Source organism: Physeter macrocephalus, chromosome 12 (assembly GCF_002837175.3).
Source record: "Physeter macrocephalus isolate SW-GA chromosome 12, ASM283717v5, whole genome shotgun sequence".
Classification (NCBI taxonomy): domain Eukaryota; kingdom Metazoa; phylum Chordata; class Mammalia; order Artiodactyla; family Physeteridae; genus Physeter; species Physeter macrocephalus.
In genome coordinates, this window is record NC_041225.1 from 34348460 (window position 1) to 34366100 (window position 17641).

The following is a 17641-nucleotide window of genomic DNA, read 5'->3' on the forward strand; positions in this document are numbered from 1 at the left end:
ATGTGAAATAGTCACAACGTGACTGGCAACATGAAAATAGAGAATGTGACCTGAGTAATTTCAATGCAGAAAATGATGTGGTTTATTTTATTTGTAATTATCCAACCAAAACAAGAGAATCTCTTGTTATTTACATTAACCCTTTAGCATTGGCTGTGGAAGGTCTGTGAGGCCAGTGTAGTAAATGTTGCATGTGCATTTGAACAAACATTATACATAACATGTGTTTTCATTCATGGGCTCGGTGCATTATTTCATCATGATGTATTCTTTGTGGTATTATTTTAGAAATTGATTATCCACAGATCACCAGAAGATCTCTTGTCCTGTCACTTTGGGGATAATGAACACTTTCCATATGTGTAAATCTGTCAGGCCATGTCTTCCTTAAGTGACAGTTACTAATTTATAAATCAAAGACATCATTCTTACCTTTTTAAATCAGTGACTGTTTTACTGCAGAAATACAGGAAGGGTCATTAGCTTGAACTATAAAACATCTCATCAAAGACCCTACGAGCAGAGGGGAATTTAATCTTTCTTGCTTTTTTAAAAGAGTTTTTAGAATCAAGAAATTCTGGGATATATTCAATTTTTGGAAACAATGGATAATACAGCCCAACATCAAATTCACGTTGAAATTCCCATTGTAAATAAAGGTGTCAAAATTAATCTAGCAAGAAGTTATTTTGTGTTGTGATTCTTGGAACTTCTATAACTGAGGTCCCATCTAACATTTAACCAGAGCTCTTGTTGGTCTATTCCAGAACATCTTCAGCAAGATTTGGAAATAGACTTAGTTTTATTCCATGGATGGGTTCTCAAGAAACATAAGTGATAGATGTGAAATATCCCCTTGAAAAGAGCAGAGGTGGGGACTTCCCTGGTGGTCCAGCGGTTAAGACTCTGTGCTCCGAATGCAGGGGGCACAGGTTCGATCCCTGTTCAGGGAACTAGATCCCTCACGCTGCAACTAAAGATCCTGCACCCGGCAACGAAGATCCCATGTTCGGCAAAATAAATAAAAGACCCGACACAGCCAAATAAATAAATATTTAAAACAAACAAAAAGAGCAGGGTTGCTACTTGATAGATGCTCAATTCTGTGGGACAATGTTCCAAGCCTTTCTCTCTCTGTTGCATGAATCTATTAAATAACAACGATTAAATCTATATTCTGTGACGGGCACTGTGAAAAGCTTTGAAGGATGTTATTCTTATCCACACCCTCCAGGACCTCTAGGTAATGAAAAAATGTCCAGAGAGACGTTATCAACCACCTAGAATATCTGAGATTTCAGCATCTTCTTTTGAGATACTTCAGGAAAGAATGCTCACTCCCGAAATAGGCATGTTAGGGGTGAGCAGGGGGCAGCTCAGTACCTCAGAGAATTTAGAACGAAGGAACCAGATAAAGCACGTAGCAAAGCAAGAAGTTGGAAATGTGAGCTTGGGGTTAAGTCTAAAATGAATACAATTGTTGGTGTTCCAGGAAAATGGTTTCTGAATGGTTAGTTTATTCAGTATTACTCAGAGGAAATTAAAGATGCATAAAAATAGAACAAACAATCAAATAAAAGTTGTTTTTCTCTAATAAGATAATGCGCTTTTAATTTGAAAATAGTTTTATTCAGGCATCTTTGTTTTATTAAGATTTTTATTAGCACCAAATTGAATAATTTATAGTGTGTTAAGCACTAACTATTATATTCATTTAAAATTGGGGAAAAATCACGGTTTCTGAAAAATAGAAACTTTGTAGGTTTAAGAAAATCTGTTTCTTTGTCTTTAGCATTTTTTCTGGTTTAAAAACATCTTATTTTTTGTTGGGGGGGTAGATAAAACTGGAATGGTGCTATTAGATCCAATTTTGCTCAGGAAGAAATCTGCTTTCATGACTTCATTAAGTTACATCTAGAAGAAAATGCTGAGTCATTGTTGAGTCCCTCTACTGAATACGCAAAGTTGAGGAGATGTTTGGGACGCTGGTTGCAAGATATCTTTCTAAGGCTGGTAATACCCAGAAATTCCTTCAAACCAGGATTTATGGAGCGAAGCGGTGGGTGGTTGCAATCTTGCTTATTAGGACTTTAATCCTCTTTTTCTTCTATCTCACATACCATTGTGCGACTTTCCTTGGAATTGTTTATAATATATGATAACTTCAAAGCTGATAGAATGGAATGAGGGATGAGATATTTACCTGTGAATAGTTGAATGATACAGAATTATTCTATCTAAGAACATTTACTCTTTTATTATGCTTTTATTTTTATTTTTTTGGTTTGTGGAATCTTAGTTTCCTGACCAGGGATCGAACCCCTGCCCCCTGCAGTGGAAGTGCAGAGTCCTAACCACTGGACCACCAGGGAATTTCCACATTTATTCCTTTAGGTGATGGAAAAATGACAACTAAAAACACATAATAAACTGTTTATGTATTGATGACACCAGCCACACACAGCCCTCTCCTCTCCTTACAAGTAGTACCAGGGGAAGGGAGTCTCTAGAAAAAGGATTAGATGTCCTTTGTGATTCAAGAGAGAGGATTAGGATCAATGAATGAATGCTAAGTGAAGACCAGATTCCTGTGGATTACAAGAGCCACTTTGCATTGTTAATCTCTGAGCAGCAATGGCAGGACATTGTGAAGGTAGTGACCTTACTACCTTCGGAACGTCTACCTGCTCCTGACTTCTTAGTGGGGCCATTTCTAAAGAGAATCAAACCCTGAAGGGGTTACTAGTTTAAATGGTCTTTCAGGTTTCTTTGAATCTGTTCTAAGTCATGATTTGGTGTTTGCCTCCCCAGGGTCATTCCTGTCCCAAGTTTCTGCTTCACTTTCCAGGGTAGCAGATAAATTCAGGTTCCCAGGTCTCCCAAGATTCTCGCTGGAGGGTTGATTTGAGATGCACAGAAAAGTTTTCTTATTCTTCAGCTTCCCTCAACTCCTGAAACCTGAGGATCCAAGTATCTCACTGATGTAATAGCAAAAGGTGGGGAAGGGAGCGGAAGTCTGGCCTCCGGTATGGCGCTCATGCTGGCCAGCCAGCTGTGGGAGCTTTCAGAAGCCCTCATCTTGCTGAACTTCAGTTGCCTTTCATCAGAAATAAGAAACTTGGGTCAGATGACTCCAAAAGCCCACTCTAGTTGCTAAATGCTTTAATCCAGGCAGCTGAGGCACACAGAGGTCAGCCACTCGGTCCAAGCACACAGAGCAAGGGAATGATCTAAAGACTCGGACCCAAGTCCAATGTTATCTTAATACTGAAGCCCTTTTCGAGATCTTTCAACAGCAACGAACATTTGTGCCTTCATGAGCTCTCCCAGCGTGGGGAGAGGCTGGTGTGCCCCAAACTTAGAGAGTGTCAGATCAGTAAATCCCTCTAGGGATGTGGTTAACATCTTCTGCATTTGGGGGGTTTTGACTATTCCTCCCAAGTCACTAGTACAGCAAATTTGTTATCCCCAGATTCTCTCTGGTTCCTACACTGGCGCATGTGATTTTTAGTTACCCAGCATTGACGATAGCAATATGACAGTGAATGCCAGTGTGATGTGAAAAATACGGAAAGAAGGAGCAAAGGCAAGTTCAATGAACAGCAGTGGATCCTGACATCATACTTTTTAACAGCTCCATTTCCTTTTATTTATTTATTTTGAGCCAGAAAATGACTTCCTAGGAACATTCACCACATCTACATCAATTGTCTCCCTCAGAGCCCTGTTTTAGAGAAAAAAACACAACAGTCTCACTGGGATCCCTGGCTCATGCTTCCAGTAGGCTAGCTCAGCTCTCATTCCATCGCGGCACTGGAAATGAAATCAGAATACAGAGAAGGGGCTAGCTGTGTTCCAGTGCTGGCACAATATCTGGGTGTACTGGGAAAAGTAAAGGCAAAACCCACTTCACAATCTCAGCCCTACCCCTACTTCGTGATGCCACTTTGGGAAAATGCCTTATCCTCTCTAAGGCAGTGAATTGGCTATATATAAAATGGGAAGGTGAGCACTCACTCAAGATTGTTCTAGGGATTAGCAACCATGTATAACTGGCCCGGTAGATCAAATAAAGCATGCTTACAAATCAGGAGAGTCAGGACTTGCACACAAGTTCGATATTTAACAGCTATCTGATGAGTCTGGAAACATGACCAATCTAATGAGTTGAAGGAACTCAAAAGAATAATCTACTGTGGAGAATGTCTGACTCTGGTCAAAGGTAGCCATGCATGTGAAAACCTTCTAGTCCAGGCTGTGCAAGGTTACTTGAGTTATTGTACCTCTGAGTCTCCGGGGAGGGGGTGGGGGTGGGCTCCTGAGGGTGGCTCAGAATAAGGAACGGGGTGGCACACAGGACAAATTTATGGAAGCCTGAGGCAAATCTGCGTTTCTTCTTCCACCTTGACAAGGGCTAGCAGTCAAGAAGTCAGTCCTCCTGAGGGAGGGGGAAATTCAAACAGTTTGGGGTTGGGAGGGCAGGTGGACTCCTGAGTGGGTGTATGCGTCTCGAAGGAGAGTGCTCTCAGTGAGAACATCGGGATAAGTAGGATTCATCCCCATCAGTGTGCCCCCACAACGACAAGGAAGCTTGGGAAAGGTCCCTTGTCTAGGGAGTACATGACAGAGAAAGAGGATCCATCCACACATCCACTGGCCTTTTGTCATGGGCATGGTACCCACTGGTGAACAACTCACGGAAGCCTTGAACAGAGGTGGAACCAGAACCATTAGCAAACTCGAGACTAGTTTTGGGCTTCTTTGGCCATTGTTGTTTGCATTTAGGGCAGATATGTCTTATACTTAAAACCTTCCCTGGAGATACAGGGGACTACTCACATATTTACACTCTTCTATTGCCAAGGAAAAAAAGGAAAGAAAGTACTAAAACTGCGAAGTTTGTTTATTAAGAAAGTCTGGACATTCAGATCTTGTCAAGTACCTGTCCGTTCCACAACCACCGAGAAAGGATGGCTCGATCACTTATCTGCTCAGTGTGCTTGGGGAAGTGACACCCCTGAGTTCTCTCTCTCTCATTTGCTAAAAACAAAATACAAATGCTATGTGAGGTCTTCTCTTAGCATGTTTCTGGCTTCTCTGGGGCTTCATCCTGTGCCTCCATTATCCTGTGCTCGATTTCTCTCCTGGATTGCATGTATGGACTTGAAGATTCAAAGTACAGAACTACACTGGCTTTTAGTGAATTTTGATACTTTAAAAGCTAGGGAGGCTTGTCAAGTGGAAAATATGACCGTGTGGATGATGTATTATGAAACCAAGTCCCCCCTCTGCCTTTCCATTGGTCTCCCCTAGGGGCAGTTTCCTTTAATTTGGGGACATTGGAGACTCCTTCTGGGCTGAAGGGGAGACAATCACAATGTTGTGACATCCTTGGGAAAAAGTCACAGAAATGGGTCAGCCTTTCTATTTCAGAGCTGCGCTCATCTGAAAACATTAAAGAATCCTAAAAATAAGTACACGGTGTGCTCTCAGACTCTCAAGCCAAGCCGGTATGTCTTTGAGAAGGCCCTTGGGTATAAAGGATTGACCTGTAGACTAACAGCCTGCTATGCCTTTCCCAGGGAGTCGTGTGGTTATTTGGGGAGGACTCTGCATCCCTCACTGCCCCAAATCTCTCCTTCAACAGGGCAGAAATGATTTGGACAATACTAACTTCTTGGGGGTGGGCTGGGACCAGCAGGGGTAGTGGGGGCAGGGCTTCATGAATCCAACTTTCATGCACTGCAGACAGAGTCAGCCTGGCTGGGAATATCTGCTAAACTTGTGCTCCAGGTCTAAACACTGAATTTCCACATTTACCCTGGAAAAATAAACACATTTCAACATCAGCTTCATCCCTGTGCCTCATTTTTTTCTTTGTTCCTATGTTAAGATCTCCTACTCTCTCCCCTGGTCTCTATAGATTTAGGAATAGAAATACTTCAGAGCTGCCTAAGAGAGAGAGAGGAAAAAACGGTGGCTCTGAAGCCAGGCAAATTTGGTGATGATGGTCAGTTTTGCCACTAATGAGTTGGGTAAACTATGCTACATTTCACCTTTCCTCTTTAAGTCTTCATTTCTCCAACCATGCAAAGTAGAAAGCATAGATAATTGGTAAATGTGCTATGAGGATTGGGCTGCTCTTCTTCACCTAGAAGAGTGCTTGCTGCAAGGCAGGTCCTATCTGGATCCTGGCTGTGCCTATGATTACTGTTGTTACTACTCTTATGATTGCTCTTACTTGGTTCAATAGCCTTTCATTAAATGTGCCAGATCTGGGGCCATGAGATGATCTTTTGCCTGATCTCACATCTGGATTTTTGAGGGTCACTTGCTCCTAAATCGCAGTCCCTGCACCCGAAGGCCGATTTGTTTTCCTAGATTTTTGTTTTACCTGCCCAGCCCAAACTCCCAGCTCTGGGTTAATGCTCTTCAGCTTGTGTGTTAGAATCATTCATGTGTCTGTCTGCTCTAAATAGTGAGCTCCTTGAGGACAGGGGGCAGGTCTGATTCATGTCCTGTTTGTTCTTCGGGCCAAGCACAGGTGAGGCATGTTTGACGTTCTCAGTTCTGTCTGCTGAATTCTTTGGGACACCATGTTTATCCTGGCTGCTGGCACTTACTCCATGGCTTTGTAGCTGGATTCGGCTTTCCGGCCCTCCCAGCACCTCATTTCAGTGGAGGACAGGGTTCCAAGAGGCAACCCTCCCTCTCTGCCCTGATGCTTCCCTGCTGGCCAGGGTCCCGCTATGAGATTTTCTTCCCAGTGGTCAGTTAATAATTCAGGCATGTATTGCTTATGGGAACACAATGAAACTTGACCTGAAAAAGCCTGTAGTGATTGCTACAATAATAATTTATACAGTAAAGAACTTGGGAAGGAAGGAAGGGGGAAGAACAAGAAGGCTATAGGAGGCAAAGAGGAAGGAAGAAAGTGAGACAGGGAACTGTTTTAATATTCTGCTTTGTGATGAGCCCTGGGCAAGATACTTTGACAAAACCCTTGAGGAATAGTTTTTCATTTCTGTTTTCATACTGAAAAGACTAAAACTCAAATAGGATAAATAACTCCCCAAATTATATGTGTAATAAGAAGTAGCTTAACCATTGGAAATGTTAAACTAGATCTCAGAGTTTGTTTTTTTTATTTAATTTTTAAATTATTTTTATTTTTTGAATCTTATTTTATTTATTTTTTTATACAGCAGGTCCTTATTAGTTATCCATTTTATACATATTAGTGTATACATGTTAATCCCAGTCTCCCAATTCATCACACCACTACCACCCCCCCGCGGCTTTCCCCCCTTGGTGTCCATACGTTTGTTCTCTACATCTGTGTCCTCAGAGTTCTAAATATAAGAGAAAACTAATAAACAAACAACCACCAACCAAACCAAAAGACCTCCAAACCCTGCGTTGCTAAACCCACTCCCATTTTAGCATGTAGATTTCAACTCTAGAAAAAGCTTCCGTTATTTTTTATTTTTTTTGTGGTACGCGGGCCTCTCACTGTTGTGGCCTCTCCCGTTGCGGAGCACAGGCTCCGGACGCGCAGGCTCAGCGGCCATGGCTCACGGGCCAGGCCGCTCCGCGGCACGTGGGATCCCCCCGGACCGGGGCACGAACCCGTGTCCCCTGCATCGGCAGGCGGACTCTCAACCACTGCGCCACCAGGGAAGCCCCCCAGTTATATTTTTTAAGGGAAGATGCTAAAGGTTACTTACAGAACTGGTTGTAAGCCCAGTGATGAGCAGAGGTACTTTCCCAAGTAAAGATATGATTGTAGACAAACCCCAGGTTCTATTTTCTCCCTTTCTTTGGATGTCTTAAGAATTCTCTGACTCCCGGAGGGGTATAGCCTGTTTGCTTCCTGCTGAACTCACTGAGAGCTCCTCCTTCACTCTGCATGTATGGGCACAGGTTTACATTTTTCAGGGACAGCTGAAATCCCTAGAAACACACATCTCTTCACATTTGGAAGTGAAAAAAAAAAAAAAAAAAGACTTTGCTTCCTCAGCAGCAAATACAATGTCATGACATACGTATAAATCAAGGATCACTGCGATTCTTTAATTATAAAACTTGCCAAGGTTCCAATGCTTCACGAATGTTAGTCACTATTTTTGAAGCAACGACTAATCTCTGATTGTAAACAAAATGCAAAAATCCAGAACTTTCCTCTAAATATGCTCAGGGCATAGTGATAATTACAAGGTCAATAATTACTTTGTGCATGAATGAACCCCATGATTCAGAGTTGCTTGGAATTACCCTGGCCTGGCCAGTCTCGCTAATTATTCTCAGATAATAACTCAGTGTAACTGCATTAGTTCAGAAAATACTAGCCAGAAAACCACAGTAACTTCAACTCATTTTGTCTTGCAATCTTCTGTTCTCTGAAAGATCACAGATTCTCCAAATCACCAAAGAATATGGAAAAGGCAAGGTTTATGTACATAGATTGCCCCTTAAAGATTAGAAATTTGGACAGTGGTATGCTTGTAAATGTTTAACACCTGGCTTTCTAAAAAAAATTATCTAATTTTGTTGCTATAAAGTATATAGTACATAATTTATGAATACTAATGAAATATACAATACTTTTTACTATAAATTCTGTATAGGTGATGGCTTCTTACAGAGTGTTTTGTTGACTTTTGCCAAACTCCTTGTATCCATAGACAAAATGTGGTTTTAATTGACAGCCAAGTATAGTTCCAGCATGAATGTTAGCTGCTATTTTAATTTATCTTAACAAGTAAATCAAAGTGAAACAAGAAAGAAGTATGTCTGAACTTCACTCATTTGTCAATGATGTGAGCAACTTCTTTGCTGGATTGGATAATTGTTTTCAAATGCTGGAAGAATGTTTACTCATAACACACAGCATTTATTCACAGTGTTTCAGCTATAGGCATCACGCTCAGTTAAATTTAATCTGCATTAACTTTTTCTCTGTAATTTTCCTAAGTCTAGATAAACAACAGAACAATAAATCAAAACTTGTATTACAGTAGTTGTCAAATTCCATGATGTAAATATACATTCCAGAGCTGATTTCTATCTACCAATGTGACCTCACTGAATGTTGAGCTGCAAAAAGACTTTCTACAGTACACCATCATATGGTATTTCCAGCATACCGTTATAATAGATGTAAATAACCGCAAGAGCATAGATAATGGGTAAAATGTAGTAAAATATTTAGGAAGTGATGAGTTTTGCATATTAATATCCTTTGTTTTAAATATAATTTTATTGTAAATTCATATAATTTAACATTTTAAAATTACTATGGCTAACAACCGTCTTGCAAAAATTCTGAACATGTAACAATGGCAAAATGGTGTAAAGCAGCTTCAGCACACCACTGAATTTGTGGTTGAGGGGAAAATATAATTGATAATCTAGTGTATTTCAAAGCATTGATTTCAAACTTTACTGTTTTCTAACTCCAGTGTTTGTTTTAAACAAAAACAAGCATTTCTAAACAGGGATTCTGTCACAGAGATTAAAGGTACTCCACTCCTCAACCAAGTTTGATAGAAACACTGGGTTACTCAAAATTGACAAATACGGAAATGCAAATATTATGCAAATACAAAAACTCTGAGCTTTGCTGATGAGATAAAAGAAATAAGTATGAATATTGAACAATTCATTCAAGCAAACAGCCAATACACATTTTCCTTATTCAAACTAATAATTTCCTGACTGCTGCATCAGACTGTATCAGTTAATTAGATTCTGGGAAGACATTTTATTAGGACCATGAGTTTAGGGTATGGATAAGCTTTTTGTTTGTTTTTAATTTTTCTTATTGCTACATTTTAAAATTGTGTTTAAAGATATATTTTTTACACTTTTATACACTTTGCTATAAATATTTGGTTTCTAAATCCAATACAGATTCAGCCTTAGTAATTAAACAAATAAAAAAGGTGCTAAAATTTAAAAAGCATATGAAAAGTATTAGAAATTTCATTGACTTTAATTCAGCATGGATCCTATAAATTTGATTAATTTTTTAAAACCTCTTCCTAGGGGAGTGTTGAGCTTATTGAAAGAGAGAGATACTTATAAAAATTTACCAGTCTCCAATATATTGTTGAGTATCTGCCCCAAACAAGCAGTTCCTCTTTAATTTTTTCTTTCAAAAACTTACCATCCCACATATACTAAAAGGATAAAAAAATAAATACTGTGAAAAACTTTATCCCAATAAATTCAACAAATTAGATGAAATGGACAAATTTCTGAAAACACACAAATTACCAGAAGAATTCCAGAAGAAACGGAGAACTTGAAGAGCCCTGTATTCATTAGAAGAATTAATTTATAGTGGAAAAACATCTCCACAAAATTCCGTCCAGTGTCATATAGTTTCACTGGAGAATTCTACCAAACTTTTAGGAAAAAATAATAGTAATTCTATCAAAAAAATATTCATGAAATTTGAAGAAAGGAGAATAATTTCCAACTCATTCTAAGAGGCTAGCCTTACTCAGATACCAAAATCAGGTAAAGACATTACAAGGGAAGACTACGACAGACCAACATCTCTCGTAAACACTGACGCAGAATTCTTAACAAAATTTAGCTGATTAAATGCAGCACATTTGAACTATATCAGAAATGCCATGTTGCTTCAACATTTGAAAATCAGTGTAACTCACCGTCTTAGTCAGTTTGGGCTGCTATAACAAAAACACCACAGACTGGATGGTTTAAACAATAGAAATTTATTTCTCACAGTTCTGGGCTCTGGAATGTCTAAGATCAAGGTGCCAGCAGACCCATTGTCTGTTGAGAGCCCTCTTCCTTGTTTACAGATCTTCTTATTGTATCCTCAGTGATGTATCTTCAACATGTGTTGTCATCTTTCCTGGTTGTACTTCATGGTGGAGAGCAGAGACAGAGGAAGCAAGCTCTCTGAGGTCTCTTTCATAAGGGCACTAATCCCATTCATGAGGGCTCCACCCTTGTGACTTCTAGAAGGCCCCACCTCCTAACACCACAACCCTGAGAATTAGAATTTCAACATGTGACGTTTGGGGGACACATTCAGTCCATAGCCCTCACCTTATTAACAGAATAATAAAAATTCATATCTTAGTAGATATAGAAGAAGCATTTGACAAAATCCAACATCCATTCCTGATAAAAACTGAGCAAAGTTGCTAAAAAAAAAGTAAATAAGACCCAACACAAATTCGATTTCCAAGGAGGTCTTCCTCACTGACAGAAAGGAAATTTTATCTCTTGCCTTTGGATTTCTCTTTCTACTTTTCATTCCTCACTTGTATATTAAGTTGTGGCTTATATACATAATTTCAGTTATTCTACCTGGCAAAAAGTATTGCTTGGGGATTTAGGAGATTAGGCTCTACCCCATACCATAAATGCAACTCAAATTGGTCACTTTATCTCTCTGAACCTATTTCTCCATTTGTGAATTGGAAGTTTGAATGTGATCCATTTGAACAAATTCATGAAAAGCTGTGTCTTTCATTGTAAAGCATGATGTTTGCTGACACTCAGCGTGTCTCTTGCTTCTATAAGGCCTCTGCTTCCTCTTCTTTGTAGCCCCAAGTGCAGGCCTAGCCCAGAAGAATTGGACTCAGCAGTGCCTGCAGTGGAGCTGATGGCGCTGTGGTGACACGCTGCACCGCCAGGCACCAAGTGAAAGGGAACTCAATGCTTTCTGTAATCACCACCATCAACAGAGTCCATCCAGGAACTGAGCAGTTGAAGCCCTCTGGGTCTTGGCACAATTTGTAGCCCAGATTAATTAGTTAATGTTCACGGAGCACTTTGAAGATGGAAACGCTGTGGGAATGCAAAGCCCATTAATGAAGATCATTATATAAATTTGAGCTCCAAATTCAGAAATCGTAATTGGACAGGGCAACCCAGTTGCTGATTCCCAGAAGGGCAGTGTCTGGGATCTGGAAAGCTCAGTGAAAGGTGTAAAGGGCAGCGCTGCCCAGGGGCTCTGAGGCATAAGGGGTGAGGAAGTAGGTGGGCAAGGTCCTCCTAAGCCACCCTGCTGGAAATGGCCCAGTAACGCTGCCTGTCTGCAAGTTGGGTCATTCAGTTTCCAGTGAGGAAGACCTATTCCAATCCATATCTAGTAGAACTCCAAGCCCTCCTCCTTCCATGATGTCACAAGGCTTGAGGGTAATATCCTGGTGGGTCCAAACCCCAGCTCTGGTACTTTACAGAGTGTGACTTGGGGAAAGTCACATCACTGGTGTAAGCCCCAGGATCCTCATGTTTAAAGCAAGTAAAAATTGAAGGTGATGTTATCAGCCATTCAGAGTTATTTCTGTAAAACATCTAGTAAGAAACTAACTCAGCTTGGGTGCTCAGTAAATAGTAACTCTTGTTATGTTCTTACCAATTATGCCCATGGTACCAGAAAATCAATCCTTTTAACCTAACATCCACTGATTAGGATTTTAGTGGCATTTGCTAGTTATGCTGTTTTTTAGGACAGTCTCCCCTTTTGCCTCTGGGGATCCCCTTTCCTCCTTCCTCCACCTCTTGTCTTTATTAGAGGAAGGAAAACAGCCTTTGGTGTAATGTTTTCTTTTATTGCTGTTCTCAGGGTCTCAATGGCTCATGGTCAACAACATATTTAGTCAGTGGAATATCCATGGAATACATGATTTTGGAAGAAACTTGTCATCCTTGAGTGCTTTGAACACGTCAGTGCGATCAAAGGGCTGCTAGACCCTGGCACAGCCTCTAGGCATCAGGCAAGGCAGTTAAAGGCACACACTCTAAAGGCCTCCCACTGGGTCTCTTCTTGATGCTAGGGAATCGTGGTCAGGGCGCCCTTCATCAGCTTGTGCTAATAAACTTTGCAAGCAGCGAGCTGAAGCTGTGGACTGCATGCCCCTTCCACGTGTGGTCCGCAAGACTCCCTCCTTTGGTGGTCTCACTGGAGCCCTGCAACCCTTCCCCGCCAAGGTCCACTTGAGAAAGCTCAGCGATTAAGTCCTCTGTTGGCACAGCAGGGGAAGGCCCTTTGAAGATGCAAAGGGCATGAGTCATTCATAATCATCCTGATTCATAAGCCAACTTCAGAGACCAGGTTCTCTTTAATACTCATTATCCCTTCAGTAGACTGAGTTGGACCAATAGCTCATTTGCAAATTGCAGGACTCAGTGAGGCAAGACTCTATAAGCAGGGTAATGAATATTTTTTAAAGGGAAGTTGAGTCTATTCAATTTTCCAAATTATTGTACATAGGAGACAATCTTTTTAATTCTCTCTACCCTCAGGGCTCAAGAGAGTTCATTACCAGCTCTCCTTCCACTGTGCTTGCCTCACCCTCTCTGTGGGGCTTGCAGGTGTTGGTCATACCCAGCTTATACTGCCAGGTTGCCATGGTCAGAGGGTATCTCTCAAAGAGGGCCCTCAACAGACACTTGCCTATTGTAAGATGCTTCACCCTGTGGGCTCTCACTCTGTGCCTTTGAACCAGGCCTCTCCACTCAGCTGGAAGCCAATGACAATGAGACCTAAAAACCATTCACAGTAATTTCTTTTTTTTTTTAACATCTTTATTGGAGTATAATTGCTTTACAATTGTGTGTTAGTTACTGCTTTACAACAAAGTGAATCAGTTATACATATACATATGTTCCCACATCTCTTCAGTAATTTCTTGATCGCACTGACTTCGCCCACCCCCTCTCCCTCTCTCCTTGCTCTGATGTTTATTTCCCCACCTCCTGGCCTTCTTGCCTTTGCTGTACAATGACTGCAGTATCTTACGGGTTGAATTGTGTCCCCTTAAAAAGATATGTTGAAGTCTTAACTCCCAGTACCTCAGGATGTGACTTTATTTGGAAATTGGGTTGTTGCATATGTAGTTCGTTAACATTAAATCACGCTGAAGTAGGAAGTGTTCCTAGTCTAATAATATCGAATAAAGGACTGGCGTCCTTATCAGAAAACATTCATGTGAAGATACAGAGACACAGAAGGAACGTGTCATGAAGATGGAAAATTGGAGTGATGTATCCACAGGCCAAGGAATGCCAAAGATTTCCAGAAAACCACCATAATCTAGGAAGAGGCAAGGAAGGGTTTCCCTATAGATATTTCCTATAGATTCTCCCCATAGAGAGAATATGATTTCAGACTTCTAGCCTCCAGAGCTGACTTTATGTTGTTTTACCCCCACCGAGTTTGTGGTGCTTTATTACAGCAGCCCTGGAATACAGATACACAGGGCTGTGGCAGAAATACTATTTCCTCAGGCTGGGGCTGAGGCAGGGGCAGTGCTGGAAACCAAGTCTAAAAGTCAGGTAGCATTTAAAATTTTCCACCTTTATCACGGCACATCCTGCAACACCGTCTTGGTGCAGGTGTTCATGGTTTATTATATTGGTAGAAAAATCTCTCTCTCTCATGGACAAACATCTGGCGCACTTGACAGTATCAAAGGCCCCCATTCTATGAACTACTGGTAAACCAGGACCACTGTTCACAAGACTGAAGAGTACAGAGCATTCTTTTAAGAATTCTAGCTGTGGGGTTCACAGAATAGCATCCTGGGCAGAGGTGATTTGGCCATGAAATAGGTAGAGTAGTGGAATCCTTACATTAGTTGCTGTGTGGCCTAAAGTAGTCAAGAAATGTTCCCCCAAAGAAGAAAGAAGCAAAAGGTTGAAAGATGAGGAGATTTTGAAGAGCTAACGATGAGGGTGAAGAATATTCCAGACATGAGGACCACATGAATAAAAGCACAGTGGTAGAAACAGAATGGCAGATGTGGTTCTGGTTAGAGTGATGGGTCATTGGGAGCAGGGGAACACTGAGTGTTGAAGATTACAACATGTAATCTACCCCTCTCTTGGCTGTTAAACCATGAGTCCCCCACCCTCCCTCTCTCCCTCTTTCCCTCCCTATTTTTGGTAATAGGGGCTTGGGATACAACAGATCTTCTCTGAAGTTGTGTCCCTCCTTCTTTCCACAGAAAGAACATGTCACCCTAGGGACGGACAACTCTTGACAGGGCAGCAACAAACAGGAGTGCCTCAGCTGCCAGAAGGAGCCACACCAACTAAGAGTGATGGTGGCTACTGAAAATACACACTAACCTAACCTTCTGGCTGTTCTAGATGAATCTCAGGAATGTGGGAGGCTAGCATGTCAGAGAGGCAATTATTGGCCGGAAGAAGGATTGCATAATACAATGATGACTCGGGCTTCCCGCTCCGGCTCACATGTGGTGAGCTTGCCAAAGAGGGTTTATCTTCCCAAGAGAAACATGCCAATTTGGGAAGGATGTGAAGTAACTGTGATTATGGGAAAAAAGACATGCTTAATGTGAAAATAATCAAGGTCTCTTTCAGTTTGTACTCTGGATCTCTTTTTCTTTTCTTTCTTTCTTTCTCTCTTTCTCCCTTCTTTCCTTCCTTCCTTCCTCCTTTCCTCCCTCCCTCCCTCCCTTCCTTCCTTCTTTCGTCTTTCTCTTTTCTGCCCTTCTGTCTCTATTTTTCTGTCACTTTGTCTTTCTCTCTGAATTTCCTTGTCCCTCTTATCTTTCTTTTGTTTTGCTTTTATTTAAACTTTCCTTCTTGCTTTCCATTCAAACCTTTACACAGATTTAGTGTTTGAAGAAAGTGCCTCGATTCATTTCCCATAAAAGAAGACGCTGATAAGAAGTCTCTCTGGTGGTTTTGCATGGAAGGGATCTTGAAGACTGCAGATTAGATGGAAAGGACTCTGCTGTTTAATATGCAAGAAGCTGGTAGACCTCTTTGATAACCAAACAAGCAAACTACGATGCACCTCTCTTTTTTCTCCACAAAGACCACATCACATCCGTATAACTGTGCTGTCCACAGCTGCTCAGAGTGGCCAGTAAAATGCTTTCAGAGACAAAAAACATGACTCACTTAAACAAAACAGAATATAAGAAGAAGAGAAAGGACTCATAGATGTTTCTGTGGGTTTTTTTTATTTTTAATTTTTAAGTTAAAAAAATTTTTAGTTGAGAATAGTGAAATCCAGGGTGGTAAAATCACCAGCCCCTAGTGACACAGCTGCCCATTAGAACTCCTGGAGCTAGAAGCTCACACTCCCAACTCCTGGTCCAGTTTTCCACTAAACCATTGTGTTTCCTCTCTTCCTGTTAAGTAAGACACTTTTGCGTGGATATAAAAATGGAATGTGGCAGCTGAAAAATGATGGGGGTCACCAAACATAAAAGTGTACAAAACCTGACAACATTTGTATTTATAGAAAACCCCTCAGTTAGTATTTATTTTTCTCTAAGATGATTTTGCACTGTAAGGAAAGCTATGTTATTTAATAAGACAGAAAAATATATAATAGCACTTAGAGACTGGTTGACATTGATTAAAAATTCTCATGAACATCTTTCTGGGGAGCTCAAAGGGGTCAGATTTAATTATCTAGAAAATATACTTAGTTCACTCAAAAAATTCACATTGAGTGATCAGCCACTTGCTTAATATATATAATTTGCCAGGCTCAATAGTAGGCATTTGAAGGAGATTGCCACATCCTACAAATTTTAATAAAGTTTTATAGTCTTATTTTTAAAATGAAAATCAAGTTCAGCGAGGTTAATCACCTGGCTTACAGTGATGTAGTTAGTAAGTTGGTAGCTCAGCGTTGAAATTCGGGTCTGTCTGCCTCCTACTCCTTTTCTGTTTTTCCCTCTTCTCTCTTCACTGGGTGCCAGAAACTCTCCCAGGTACAGAGGAAAGCAAGATCTTATTTCATTTTGGTAATATAACTCATTTTCCTGTATGCCCTCAATAAAACTGTGAAGGCATTAAAGAAGTGCAGGCTGGATTTACATCATCACAGCATAACTAACCTGGATGCTAGGTTTCCGATTAAGGAACTAAAACTACTCTGTTCAAAGTTCGGATTTTCCTTTCAAAGAACATGCATTCTTCCATTACCTCCCATGACACCTATCAAACAAAGGCTTACAACGGAGACACAATATTTTAAAAGAGGAAATTTGTATAACAGGTTTGACAGCATCCTCCCTAAATATGGTTCGCATCAAACACTTGCAGTAAGGCTTATGCGTTGTCAGCATGTTCTTATAACATAAATACATAGATGTCCTGAATATTCTGTGATGGCTGATCTCACCTGCTTGTGCTTTTTCATTTTATTGGTAAAATATCTATATGATCAACATTGTCAGCCCTACCTTGCCCCAGATTCTTCCAGCTGGAATCATTCTTTACTATATCAAGTTCCTGAACCAATTCCCAGCTACAATAGGAAAGATTTTAGAAGTCCTTCCCTGGGGGTTGGGGTGAGGGTGGAACCTCCTGAAGTGAGACCGCCTGATTTTCCTTGTGCCGTTTCCATACCCAGGATGCACCTTTGTATCATATAGCTTCAAAGACACACATTACCACTTCCATCATCATCACCAACCTCCTTCCCCCTCCTCCCCCTCCTCCTCCTTCTTCTATCACTTTATCACCAATATCTTCATCCCCAGCATCACCATGACCAATCTTTAAACGAACCCTCTGAGACAGACACGATGATCTTTTTTTTTTTTTTCCAGATTAGAAAATTGTGACTTAGTTTAAATAACTGGCTGGAGATCACCAGCCTCAT

At 40.7% G+C, this 17641-nt stretch overlaps 1 non-coding gene across 1 annotated transcript; it reads left to right on the forward strand.

Moving 5' to 3' along the window:
- Positions 1-880: 880 nt before the first annotated feature.
- On the forward strand, positions 881-953 carry TRNAR-CCG (transfer RNA arginine (anticodon CCG)). The gene has a single exon. It is a non-coding gene; the product is annotated as a tRNA-Arg (tRNA).
- Positions 954-17641: the final 16688 nt, after the last annotated feature.